This window comes from Malus sylvestris, chromosome 13, assembly GCF_916048215.2.
Source record: "Malus sylvestris chromosome 13, drMalSylv7.2, whole genome shotgun sequence".
Taxonomy (NCBI): domain Eukaryota; kingdom Viridiplantae; phylum Streptophyta; class Magnoliopsida; order Rosales; family Rosaceae; genus Malus; species Malus sylvestris.
In genome coordinates, this window is record NC_062272.1 from 24,510,576 (window position 1) to 24,525,357 (window position 14,782).

General features: G+C 41.2%; 1 long non-coding RNA gene across 1 annotated transcript; it reads left to right on the forward strand.

Moving 5' to 3' along the window:
- Positions 1-11,876: 11,876 nt before the first annotated feature.
- Positions 11,877-14,479, forward strand: LOC126596239 (uncharacterized). Its single transcript, XR_007613927.1, has 3 exons — positions 11,877-12,091; positions 12,762-12,921; positions 14,127-14,479. It is a non-coding gene; the product is annotated as an uncharacterized LOC126596239 (long non-coding RNA).
- Positions 14,480-14,782: the final 303 nt, after the last annotated feature.

Consider the following 14,782-nt stretch of genomic DNA (forward strand, 5'->3'; position numbering starts at 1 on the left):
CTTTGTCCAATAGGATCTAAGCAAGATTTTAGAGGATTCTTAAGACTTTTGATGTGACTTTGCATGGGTGCACAAACCAAAGAGCTATTGAAGCCTAAACCCTAAAGTTTGCTATCTCTGACTGCTTTTCTCACAACACCATTTAAGTCATGGCATTACTTTTAGGGATTTGATTTGCTTTTAGATTAATTGGTATGGCTCTCTTCAGTACGTGTACCATCGGGTATATTTGGCATCTTTATTTCTTTTTAAATTAAACATAAATTAATATGATCTCTAAAAAACATTTTTCCTTTTTTAAATTACTATGAACCTCCCATATATTCACATTAGAATTTTCTCTTTACTATGAACTACCAAACCCACTACGTGGGATTTTCACTTTTATTTAAAAAAAAATAGATATAATCATTCAAAATGTTTTAAGTTATGTGACATATATGCTTTATTTGTTTTTAAATTTTGGACTTGTTGAATACTTTTTTTTGCATTTTATCCATAGATTTTATACAAGTATAATTTTTTGAAAGTGTCAATATACACTTATTTACAAGATATACAAAAAATTTACCTAAATCCGCCTAGCCGCCTAGAAGCTACCGCCCGACTAACGTCTAACGTTTTTTAGTACGTGATTTATACATCTATATTGTCACACATACCGATACTTAAAAAACTCTCCGACCCGCGAGCAACCATCATTCCCTACACGCTCCACCTTCCAAAACTCCCTCTCCTTTCACTCTCTCTCTCTCTTTCTCTCTCTCTCTCTCTCTCTCTCTCTCTCTCTTAAGTCTCAATCAATCTCTCCTGAATTACACAGTTCCCACAGTCCACCGACCAAATGGCTCGACTTCTCACTCAAACTCTCCTTATTCTCCACTCCCTCATGCGCCGCCCTCTCCTGCCTTCCTATCTCAACCAGGCCCACCGCGCCGGCTCCTTCCGATCTGGCAAGGTCGAGTTAATCTAGATCGAAGTCGAGCCCTCCCCCTCATCGTTGCCAAGTGATTCAGAGAAATTAATGCTGAAGATGTTTGGGTTAAAACTTGAACTTTAGGCTCAAGAAGGAGTTGGCCCAAAAGGAGATCTGGAAGGGGGAAAAGCCCGAAGCCCAGCCAAAGCCCAGAAGGCAGAAAAAGCCTTTCCCGACTAGGTGCAGATCATTTGAACCACTTGCTCACTGACTTAGAGGTCAAGTGGTGTAGACCAGCCAGCTAATCAGCCCAAAAGCACTTTACAGTGGCAATACAAGTAAATAGCTGATGAGTCATTACCCTTCAAGCTGCATTTAGGCAAGATTACTGCTATAGGAGGCCAAGCCAAAGTGTCTATAAAAGAAGAAAGAGAAATCAGAGATAAAGACACTCAATCAAACAAACAAATACAAGTACAAACTCTGCTCAAAGCCAGATTTGCCTTCAAACGAAGCTGTAGTAAGCCCAAGCCTTCATCCCTCTCGGGATCAACCCTCACCCAAACCTTTTGTAATAGCTCTGCTACCTCGTCTTAAAACTTGCTGTAGTATCGATTTCTTCATGTAAACTCATCTCCCTACCCCCCTTCCTAAAGCTCTCAAACCCCTTGATAAACCACAAAGATAGGAAGTTGCAAGACGATCAGCCTTGCCCGACAAGGTGAAACCTTGCCCGACCCTCTTTGGTTTTGTCTTTTCATTCATTAGCCTAGCAATATGTTGTATACTTCCAGTTGTATTCAAGTTATTTCTAGTAAGATGACGATTAAAAGACTTTCTCAGTTCTTGAATCCGATTTGAATATGTCTTTATAGTTTAAATCAGATCTAAGTTCTAAGCTCTCGGGCATGTAAGATTGATCATTCAAAAGTCCTTGGTCTCAAGGCATAAAAAAGAACCTTATGTGGACTTAACCCATCCACGACAAGCTTTGATAAACAAGAAGTCCGAAGTTACTTGAGACGCAAGTAATCGACCTATCTCTTAGTTTTATTCTATTATATTATGATTATAGCAGAACGTTTGAGTATAGAAGGAATTCTGATGGGAAGCCTCAAGGCCTATATCTAAGGCCCTACAAAGGCACCTATTTGGGTTCATTCTGCTCTGCGGGCTCGGATAATCAGAAGTATAATGGTTATAACGATTCTGCAATCAATGAAACAGACATCGTATATTCAAGTGCTGGGTTAGTTCTTGATTGGAAGCCTCAAGGCCTACACCTAAGGCCCCACAAAGGCACCTGTCATAACTAACACAGCCGCTCGGGTATATGTACAACTAAAACTCAACATCCATTTTACATCTGCCATGCTAAAGATGGCAGTGGCACACTTGAGCACTTAAAAGTTAATCTTGATTGTGAGCCTCAAGGCCTATACCTAAGGCCCCACAAAGGCACCTTTCAAAGTTAACTCTGTCCTTCTCTTTCAGCCTTGCCCGACACGCCTTGCCTGATAAGCCCGCCAGTAAAGCAGAAGCCCGACAGAAAGCATCAACCGATGCCAACCTCTCGGGGAGCTGTGTGCTCGTCAGCTAGGAAACATCCTCGACGGAAATTCCAGCCACGAACATAGACTTTGGCACGCCCGGTGGGACCTCATTTGTTTTGATCTCGCATGTCCAAAAAGAAAAGCCATAAACTTTGCAGAAAGAATACGAAGGACGGTTCCTCTCAACCTTTGCTACAAATGGCAGATCAATCAGGAAATCCTTTTTCCCCATCAGGACAAGTGGTCTTGGAAAGCCCAACTTCATATAGAAAGTCTGAAGGAAAAGGAATTAGTGAAGAATTACAGGCTACTATGATACAAGTATTAAGGAGTATGGAAAAAATCTCTTTGGAAACTAAAGGGGAAGTAAGTAGACTGTGTACCTTAATGGGGAATCTACAGAGAAGATTAGATCTGGAGTTTTCCACTCCAAAAGGTGCTTAGGGAATTGGAATGAGCCAGGTTACCATCAGAAGTGAGCCAGTTATTCCCCTATTTCCCCTATTAGAAGAAGTAAAGGATAGGGGAAAGAAGAAGGTAGTTCTTGAAGGAAGTGAACCAGTTCAACCCGTGATAGAACCAGTTCTAGAGAAAGAATTCCCTAGCTTCCCATTATTATCATTTAATAATAGGAAGCAGAGCGAACAAGAAAGAACTAAGTATGGGATGCCCATAACAGCAGGATAGTCCAGTGGAAAGGAAAGCTTCATAACTTCAGATAAACCTCCTCCTTATAGGCCACCCCCGTTGGCTAATAAGGGAGGAGGAGCCAACTGGAGGAAGCCTGAGTCAAAGAAAGAAGCAGGTGCAGGCAATGACTGAAGCCCGAAGAACGAATCTACCCTTCTCTTCCAGAATAATAATATAGCTACTCAACAACTGAGGGAGGAGTTAGCTGAATTAAGGAGGACAGTGGCTCGTAATGCTCAACCACGAGCTCGTCCAGTGTTCAGGGTTACTTATCAAAAGCCTTATCCTGAATACATTGATGAGCAAAACCCATTTCCTCTCAACTTCAAAATGCCTGCATTCCCAACATTTACTGGTGAAGACGGCAGTGTGTCCTCTAGAGACCACATTTCCAAATTCTCCAATCATTGTGTGGCATATGAAGACAACCCGAACTACAAGTTAAGGTTGTTTGGGAATTCATTGGCGGGATTAGCATCTCAGTGGTATTCTCTATTACCCCTTAACTCTATTGCCAACTGGGGGCAAATGGAGATGGCCTTCCATGAACAGTTCTACAGAATAGAACCAGAAATGACTATTAATGATCTGGTTGAAGTTAAAGAATATGAGCATGAGTCCACAGAGGACTTCATGATGAGGTTCAGGAAGACAAGGATAAGATGATAAATTCCCTGTTAACCAAGCTCAGCTCATATCAATTGCTCAAAGGGCTCTGAGATTACCTTTGATGAAAAGATTTTATGATACACAATTCAACGAGCTGCAGGAATTGGTAATTGCTGCCACAAAGTATGAAAGGCTGTTGCTAGAAGAGCAGCAAGTGAAGCGTACTTCCAAAGCTCCTCCTTTCTACAAAAACAAAGCTGCAATTCATCGTGTGGAGGTAAGAGAAACTGGGCCAGAGCATGAAAATGGCCATGACAGAGAGGAAGTGGAGGTGTGTGCTGCTGAGATGACCACGCCTTTCAAACCACTGATGGTGAAAGGGTTAGTTCAACCCATCAAAGACCAGAAAATTGTGATGAACGATGGAGGCTTCGTCCCTATGAAACCTCTCAAGTACCAGAGTTATTCGTTTGATCTGGCCAAGGCACTTGAGATCTATGAAAAACTGGTGTGGGCAAGAGTAATTTTGCCCGACAATACTAAAAAGATGCCTAAGCCAGAAGAGCTGAGAGGGAAGAAGTATTGTAGGTTACACTACACCTTCAACCATTCTATAACCAATTGTGTCCAGTTCAGAGATTGGATACAGGACCTTATAGTGAAGGGAAAGTTGTTGCTTGACAAGCCCCAAGCTAGTATGATGGTTGATACCAATCCTTTCCTGGAAGCCCCTATCAACACGATCAATCTAAATTGGGTGGGGAAGCCAAGGTCATCATTTGTTGAAAGTGAAAAGGGGGCAGAGAGTTGTCCGAAGTAAAATCAGACAGTACCAAGAGCAGAGCAAGCAAGAAGCAAAACGCATGTCCATTCTGCTAAAAGAAGGGTTACAAATGATTCTAGTCTAATAATTTTACATCTTTACTCACGGTGATTATTCGAGAATGATATGTCTGCATGATTGCAAAAATCCTACTAGGTTCGGCCAAAACAGTATGGCTATTTGCAAGTTGAGACCTAGTATGTTCTAACTCCGAGTTTGACTTCTTCACTTCTTCGATTTGGTTTTTGAGGGTGCCAAGAAGAGTTGCTTGCTTAGCTTTAAGAACAACCAGTTGTTCCTCTAGCTTCTGGATTTCAGAAGTCACTACTCCGATCCTTTCTTTTGTCAGCAAACCCTCATCCATCAACCTTTCAACCTGAGCAGAAGTACTTGATTCTTTCTCCTGGAAACATCTTTCACGATTAGCTTGTCTTTCAGCTCTTTTATGTTAATCCCGGAGAGCCCTCAGGTTCTCGAAGAAAGAGAGAAATGAATCATGTTGAGTTTTGGATAGCTGACAGGCTTTGAACAGCTCTATTGTAACCTTCTCTATATCATGAAGAGCCTTGAGGCTGAACGAAGCTGAGAAGTCCTTCCTAGCCCATTCTTGGAATGCTCGTTGTTGCTCTCGAAGACTGGAAGATACGACAGAATGCTTTGAAGATTTCAGCCTTGTCTCAAGTTGCCCGAATTCTTCAAAAAGGTTGGGCAACTTAGCAGTTTTTGAAAATAAAGAAGAAGGAGGAGGATTTCGCACTCCAGTCTCCTCTAATGGAGTAGTACCCACTGATGGGGCAATTTCTGTCTTCCCGGTCTTCTCAATTCCAGGATGGGAAATCCCGGCACTTTCAAAAGTTAAATGAGGCTGGGGGAGCTTTGACTTACAAACCAAGCGAGGAGGAGAAGCTTCTTTCAGAACTTGCTGCAAAGACCAAAGAAGACCAGATTAAGACAAAAATACAGTTTGAAGCAAAGGGAAGCTTTGGGAAGAAGAAATATACCTGACTGAGCCCTAGGGCTTCACAAGGAAGAGTACCAATTCTTGGTTGAGGGGAAGACTCTCTACCACTGACAGGGGAAGAAAAAGCTGCGCCTAAACCTTCGCCAATGCCCTAGAAGTATCCAGGGATAACAACAATTGTTAGTAAGCAGATTGTAAGAGGAAAGAAAATACCTCCATACCTGAGTTTGACCCCGAGAAGAAGGAGGTTCATCGATGGTAACTGTCGGGCAAGCAAACACCTGCAAAACTGCTACCCCTGAGGTCACAGGAATCTCAGGGACTATGGGTTCATCACATATTGCCACTGACGGTTGGGGTGGTTCATATAATGGAAAAGGCTGCAAGAAATATGAATAAAAGTTAAATATGGAAGCAATGCACAGAAAGTCAATGTAAGGACAGTTACTCACCAAATTACTGTCCTTATCTGCAAAGTGCAACATAACTCCTGTGAATGGATCAAATTGAGAAGATGGAGTTGCCTCTAGGGTAGAAGGAGAAATCAAAGACTTCAAAGGAGAACCTTGACTAGGCAAGGGGGCAGATACCCCGACCTGGATGAAGATAGAAGAAGAGAAAGGTTCAGGCATTAACTCTAGAGACTAAAGTTACCCAAGGTTAGAGAAGGAAGTGAAGGAAAAATTTTGTCCTAGCTAAGAACATGTGAGAATGTTTGAACACATATGCAAACTATTAACACATTAAAGTAGGCATGCATTCAAAACAATTCTAAAACCCATGACTTCAAAGCCTAGTGAATGGTGAACCAAGAGACTCTTTAACAACATTAAAGAGAAAGAAGGTTTTAGAGATTCATTACCCTTGAAGCTCATCCTTGTTTACACAAGGGATTCACCCAAGTGGAGGGCCTTCAAGTCACCTCCTAGCTCCTTGGATCTTCCTTGTGATTTCCTTCCTTTTGATGCTCCTTTGCTCCTTGAGGATGTGAGGAAATGATCTCCAAAAACACCAAAGGTTTGGTGTCTCTAAGTCTCCACACCAAAGATGAGGTGTGAAGATGAAATGGATGACTTAGAGAAGAAAAGATTGCTAGCTATTTCTTCCCTATGTGGCTGGCCTCCTTGTAGAGAAAAAAAGAGAAAATGTTTCACCTCTTTGCCTCAAGGAAACCCTAATGAGGTAAAAGCTATAAAGATGCTTTTATATCTCTTTTCTTAGGTGAGTGGCAAACTTGCAATTAAGCAAAACTTCTCACTACCCTTGCTATGGCCGGCCATCTTAAGTGATTGGGCTATTTGCCCATATTTGTTTTAGTTGTCATACAACTTAAACATAATGGGCCTAGTGGACCAAACCCTTTTGGACCCCGAAACCCAAAACTAACTTAAAAGGCCAATACGAACCTTTCGTAAAATTAATTAACCTTGACCATTCTCAATTAAACCATTTAATTGCTTATCCATCTCATTTATATTTCTTCACTTTCATCCTTACTCGGTGTACGATCCATTAGGTTCCAATTAGCGAGGTAGTGGGTGATTGTTACTCTTAACGATCGATTGTGAATTGAAACAACATTTCAATTCTCCCTTTGTTGAAGATGAGTGTTTGCTAATCTCCAGGGCTTCCACAAACCATGAGTGACACCTAGCAGTATGTTATGGCTACCCAAGCTAAGTAGAATTGGTTGGAGAACCTATCCAGTTACAATCACAATGCAATACGGTCCTTCTCTTACAATACTCTTAATCACATTGTTTGAGTGATAGTTTGTTTCATGTCTACTATCCAATGTAATACTTCTCTATGTGATTCAATTGAATATGATTTGGAACATACTTCCTAAGTCATATTCGTATGCTTTGGCCAAAGACTCCCGAATCATATCTTAGAGTATTCTCCTTCCACCATGGAAGGTTAGAGATTCCTTGTTGTGCATTCATATGCCTACATGACTAGATAGCTTGACCCCAACAATGTCGTGGACACCCTCGATGGAATGCCTTTGACATGATCAAAGATCAAGGACCTAACCATTAGACATCTATGATGCCTCAGGTCAAATGACTACTTTGCATATTGCAACTTATGAGTTCTTACATGACATGTATGTTCGAACTCTCTTTTGATCGTTGTTCAATGTACTTGATTACTCTTTTAAGCACCTATGTGTTTGTCTTAGTATCCAACACTAAATGACTTGAGACTAGTCATACTCACGCTTGAGTTGACATAACACATACTAACCTTAGCGGATTGTCAATGCCCAATTGGCAATCCTATGGCTAGGAACGTTTTAGGAATGAACATAAGAGAAAGGTCTCGTTAATTTAAGTTACTTAAATCACTTCTCTCTTAGATCAAATACATTCCTTGGATTCCCTTATTGCTTAAACACATGATACAATAAATAGTGATTAACAATAAGCTTTGCCCTTCATTAAACATATAATAGTTTACTACATTAAGTATTCTAAAAGCTATTACATCAAATGAGTGGCTTTGTGGGCATACTTCCAACAGGAAGGGAATGCATCTCTGAAGGATTAACCCGGGGAGGAGAGAGGCTTGTTTCTCGGGCAAGTGGCGAAGAGGCCTCGGGCGGACAAAGCTTTTCCTCTCTTGCAGCCTGACTCAAGTAATCATGCTCAGGGTTTTGTGGAAGTAGGAAAGATTATGCAAACATAAACATAAACTATACCTCAAGTTCTTTAAGGGTGATATTTCGCAATTCTTCATCCTTTTTGTGCATTTTAGCTCCTAATGGATCCTCCTTAGAAGCAATGGTTGGTTTCTTGGATGCTTGAGGTCCTGTTTCCAAGGAAAACAAGGGTAATTAGATAAAGAAGAAGGGTGGCAATCTGATAAAGAAGAACAAAAACTCACTTGAAAACTTTTGCTTCTTCCTGCCTGCCTCAGAAACTAGAGTAGACGAGGCTGAAGACCTGGAAGTTTGAATAGTTCTTGCTCTCTTACTCTTCCTAGTAGGAATTGGTTGTTTAAGTTTGGGGGGGGAGGCAGGATCAGAATCTGAGGTCTCAATCATAACCGCTTTCCTTCGCTTATATATTTTGATCTTTACCTCAGCTTCTTCTTCAGCTCCTGAATCTTTTGAGACATCCCCACCTTCTCCAGCTTCTCGTCTTTTAGCCTCTGCTACAGCTCCATGAAGAACTGCTGCATTAGCTGAGTCATCCTCGGACTCAATGGGTGCCGATTCAATATCCACTTAGGCTGCAGGATCAAGCAAGATAAAATTTAAAAGGGCTTCAGAAGAGATATAAAATCAAGATAAGAAGAAGAAATACCTATAAGAAGTAACTGATTCTTCTCCTGGATCATCTCCTTCCAATTTTCAAGTTCGCCCGAACTGGGGTATGATTTGAGGGAAAGTTGACTGAAGAGGCGATAATCAGTCTCTCTCAAGTCTCCTTCATATTTCTTGGTCCATTTGTCTTCCCACCAAGAAGAGAAGAGTGAAGTGCATTCAAAATTAAGAATGATGGACTTTCGGGCAGCCTGACTCATGACTTCAAGACTACGTCGGGCAGCTCGAAAGGTCACCTCGGAAGGAGATGATAATCAAAAGCAAGTGCCACAATGGACAGAGTCGAAGAACGAGATGGGAATGGCTTGCCTAAAGCCTAACTGCCTGCTGCAAAAGTTAGGGTGATACACCTCTAACCCTCGATCATATCGATTGCCCCGAACTCCCCAGGCCATGTCTCTCGGTTGAATACAACTAATAAATTTTTCCCTGCAAAAGGAGGTGGCATCTTCCCCAGAAGCATCTTGAAAGGCTTGATCAGAAAACCAAGGATATCTCCTCAAGACTGACGCGCCCCATTCCAAGTCTGATCAAGTCCTACAAACTTTGAAGATGTAAAAGCAAGCGAAGGTGGAGTGATCGGTAGAAACAGCTTCAGCTAGGATTCGGGCAGGGGCCACACCCTCTGGGAACTCTAAGTTGGCAGCTCGAAACTCTGGAAAGTACCATTGAAGCCATGTTTGTATCATCCATATGGGTCCATTCAGGTTAGTCTTAAATGGCTCGCCTTGAGTCATTTCGAAAAGAAGATGGTAAAGATGAGAAAGAATGAATGGACCTGTAGCTACATCATCAAAGTTATGAAGAGCTTCTACCAAGGGGATCCATTCAACCTTCACTCCTTTAGACTTATTGGGGAAGACATGTTTGTTGAGCCAGTATAAGAGGAAATACATGTGTTCTTGATCTTTATCAACATGAGAAGAATCTACTCCAAAATTCTCCTTTACGAAAGGGATTTGGGGAAAACCAGTTATCCCTGGGCATATTGTCCTCTATCACTGCAGGGACCCGGGAAATCCACGCAGAACCCAACGATTGTGCCTCATGCATTTCAAAGAAAAGCTCAGAATACAAACCTGCTCGAGGGCGATGCAGTCCGTGGAGTAAACGGCGCAAAATGGCGATGCCTTCGCCAAATTCATAGGATAGTTGGAATTGGCTGGATCCTGAAGCCATTTAATGAAGTTTGGAAGGGGAACGGCAAGGAAGACGACAAGGTAGAAGATGTCGGGCAAAGAGCAGAAGAGAGTTTGAAAGATTTGGAAAAGTAAAACGTCTGGGAAGTTAGGAAATTTTTAATTGCAGAGGAATTTCGTGCTAAGAATGCAGAGGATTCGTGAGTTAGTGGAATGACCGCAGGAAAGTGATGATTATCTTTGAAAAGTGTGCAAATCCCGAGAAAGAAAGACGTGGGTATTAATGGGGAGCTTTTCAATCAATATTGGCGCTTGGAATTCCAGTCTGAATATTGATTGAAGGGGGCACTGTTTGGGTTAAAACTTGAACTTTGGGCTCAAGAAGGAGTTGGCCCAAAATGAGGTCTGTAAGGGGGAAAAGCCCGAAGCCCAGCCAAAGCCCAGAAGGCAGAAAAGGCCTTTCCCGACTAGGTGCAGATCATTTGAACCACTTGCTCACCTACTTAGATGTCAAGTGGTGTAGACCAGCCATCTAATTAGCCCAAAAGCACTTTATAGTGGCAGTACAAGTAAATAGCTGATAAGTCATTACCCTTCAAGCTGCATTCGGGCAAGATTACTGCTACAGGAGGCCAAGCCAAAGTGTCTATAAAAGAAGAAAGAGAAATCAGAGATAAAGACACTCAATCAAACAAACAAATACAAGTACAAACTCTGCTCAAAGCCAGATTTGCCTTCAAACGAAGCTGTAGTCAGCCCAAGCCTTCATCCCTCTCGGGATCAACCCTCACCCAAACATTTTGTAATAGCTCTGCTACCTCATCTTAAAACTTGCTGTAGTATTGATTTCTTCCTGTAAACTCATCTCCCTACCCCCCCCTTTCTAAGGCTCTCAAACCCCTTGATAAACCACAAAGATAGGAAGTTGCAAGACGATCAGCCTTGCTCGACCCTCTTTGGTTTTGTCTTTTCATTCATTAGCCTAGCAATATGTTGTATACTTCCAGTTGTATTCAAGTTATTTCTAGTAAGATGACGATTAAAAGACTCTCTCAGTTCTTGAATCCGATTTGAATATGTCTTCACAGTTTAAATCAGATCTAAGTTCTAAGGTCTTGGGCATGTAAGATTGATTATTCAAAAGTCCTTGGTCTCAAGGCATAAAAAAGAACCTTATGTGGACTTAACCCATCCACGACAAGCTTTGATAAACAAGAAGTCCGAAGTTACTTGAGGCGCAAGTAATCGACCTATCTCTTAGTTTTATTTCTATTATATTATGATTATAGTAGAATGTTTGAGTATAGAAGGAATTCTGATGGGAAGCCTCGATGCCTATATCTAAGGCCCTACAAATGCATCTATTTGGGTTCATTCTGCTCTGCGGGCTCGGATAATCAGAAGTATAATGGTTATAACGCTTCTGCAATCAATGAAACAGACATCGTATATTCAAGTGCTGGGTTAGTTCTTGATTGGAAACCTCAAGGCCTACACCTAAGGCCCCACAAAGGCACCTGTTATAACTAACACAGCCGCTCGGGTATATGTACAACTAAAACTCAACATCCATTTTACATCTGCCATGCTAAAGATGGCAATGGCATGCCTAAGCACTTAAAAGTTAATCTTGATTGTGAGCCTCAAGGCCTATACCTAAGGCCTCACAAAGGCACCTTTCAAAGTTAACTCTGTCCTTCTCTTTCAGCCTTGCCCGACAAGCTTTGCCTAACAAGCCCGCCAATAAAGCAGAAGCCCGACAGAAAACATCAACCAGCGCCAACCTCTCGGAGAGCTGTGTGCTCGTCGGCTAGGAAACATCCCCGACGGAAATTCCAACCACGAACAGAAGAAGCTGGTCGACATTGTTTAGACCATCGTCGTCCAGAGGGCCACCCCCGATTGGCTCCCCTTCGTTCCCGGCTCCTCGTTCTGGGTCCCACCTCGACACGCTCCGTTGAAAGTGGCCGACTTGATTGGCAAATTGGCTAACCAGCTCACATTTGAAGAAACCCTCTCTGTTGCTACCGATCGAGGATGGCCTTGCTCCCAATTTTTCATCAATGGCGGTATGGGCTTTTTTTCTTTTGGTTTCTGTATGCAGGAAATGTTTTTAATTAAGTTTAATTTGATGGGTTTGGTGGAAAATGGCAAATTGGTTCTAATTAGTTTTTGTTGGATGTGGTTGGTGGAAATGCTTCTTTTAAGAAGGAATTGAAGTGGCTTTTTAGTTTTATGTATCTACAAAATGTTTTTAGTTTGTTATTGTTTGATTGGTTTGGTGGAATTGTTGGGTTTTTTTGGATACCTTTAAAGGCTTCAAATAATGGGACCTTTTGTTTTTGGATACCTTCAAAGGCTTCAATTTTAGCTTCATTGGTGAACATATGTGGTTAATGATGGACATGGGAAATGCCTTTGGTATCTGTCTAGTGAAAGTTTGCGATTGTAAAATTTACAGAACTCAGCAGAAGAGTGTAAGAACAGCGGTTACATACTGCTCAATTCATGAAATGTTTAATTGGTTATCCAAAATTGACCTAGGGAAGAACATGAAATGACATCTAAACAGTATTTTTAATGCGCGGGATGAGTGATGTTTGCTTGTTTATCATCTTCTGTGCTGGTTTAAAAACAATGTATCTTTCAACTATGTAAGAAAATCCTCGTTTGAGTTTTATTTCTTAGCTCTTAGTGAATAAATATTTTGACATATCATTAATATTTGGTTGGCTGTAGGCATTGGAACTGCAGAAACAAGGGAGGTGGATACGGAGGCAGAAGGATCAACACCAATAGAGGTGGAGGTGGAGGTCAAGGTTTTGACTGATTCACAGAAGTCATCTCGCTGCAAGGATGATTAAGGATTTCTCATCTCTGTATCAGCCTGGTTGCTTGGGTGAGTTCCCCTACTCTTGACAATCACCGATGCTCCTTTGCACGCATATCATGACCAAAATAGTGTTGTTGTTTAGGTTTAGGCTGTTAGTTTTGGATGTTGGTGATATATCCGCTTGTTTGCATTGATGTGTTGTAATTATTATCTTTGGTGCTGTATAGTTTGAAATAATAACACCCAACAACAGAAGGGAATGAAATATTAAATGGTGAGCATGTTGTATATGCATCCACGTGATCACAACTTGATGCCTCAGACAAATAATCTTTATGTACAGAGTATCGTTGTATATTTAGGTGTATGATCTTGTGCCTTCTTTCTCTCTTCTATTTTTGGTTTGAATTTCTGGTGCTGCATGCTTGCTACAATGTTCTGAGTTTCAATGATGGTGCGTGTGTGTGTATCTGTGAACAGCTCTTTTAAACATTTTCAAGGCTGAGACTGGCAAGCTCATTTAGCTTTGTTAAGTATCTAAAAGCTTGAGAAATGAAAATTTTGGGCTCTAAAGAGCCCAGCAAGCTGAAGGAAAACTACATCTATGCCCTCACATTTTGGCTGGTGTCACTTTGCCGCCTAAGAAAAACTTCTACCATGCCCCCTTGAAATTTGAAGAACTTGCAATGTGAGGCCTACTGTCAATTTTGTCCAATTTCATATTAAATTTGTCAAGGGGCAAGCACATGACCTTATCCTGATGGTTAACATGACTCTCGTTATCTCCTCTTTCCCCCCTTCTCCTCACTCTTTGCTTTCTTCTTTCTCTCTTCTTTGCCTCTCTTCTCCAAAGAAACACTTGGATTTGATCTGAAACTTTTGTTGTGGGTATGAAATTTTGTTTGCAGAATCTGGCCTTTCTTCTCCCTTTTCTTTTTGTCATACCTCTGAAAATGTCTTCCCAGTAAAATTTAACCCCAAATTAGTATCATTAATGGACGGCACAACCTGGAAATTTGACCCCCAACCACCAAATTTCCTCCCAAAATATGCCTGTCTTCTATCTGTCTCTCTCATCTCTCTCTTTGATTGATGGGTTTACATATAACTGCTTTGTTCAGGGACGATGTGCATCAACTATAAAATCATTAGTTTATCACTTGTCAGATGAAATTTCCATACATGCGTTTGTCGTTGTCTTTACAGTTATGAATAGGTTTTATTAGAACTGGATTACACTCGTGTATCAACTGAACACTGGCCAATTTTAGGTTTAGCAGTAGCTAGGTTGGAAATCAGTCAGCCGGGTTTATCTTTTACCTTGCATCTGATTCAGAGTGTGCAAAAGTGAAGTGGCCATGTTTTAGTTGTTCGGCAGCACCATATTGGGACACGAGTGGCCAGAGCGGGACAGAACAGTGTGTATGGGTTAGGGTGGTGGAGAAGGTGGTGGAGGAGATAATGAAGTGTCATATCAAATTGGTGTTGTAAAATAGAGAGAATGGGGTATAGAAGATTCTTCTTCTCTTGTACAACTTAAGCAGCATTAGTATAAATTCATCTTTTAAATATTGAAGCATATAAACATTTGTGAACTATAACCTATAAAGTTGGATTGCATGTTCTTGATTTCTTGTACTTTAAGATTAAGATGTCCAAGTTGGCTCAAACTATAACCTATAAAGATACAAGTTATTCACGTTCTTTATGAGACGTTTGTATCCATGGATCGAGTTTCTTTTTCTTAACGACCCCAATATTTTGTTTGATTTTAGCTCGTTTCATTCACGAACCAAGCTTGAACAAGTTTTTTTTTTTTTTAGTACATCGATATTTTTACACTAAGAGGAGACAGAGTTCTGCTAAGCCACGCAATGGGCAGCCTAATTTGGTATCGAATTCATCATTTACGAGATTCGAACTTAAG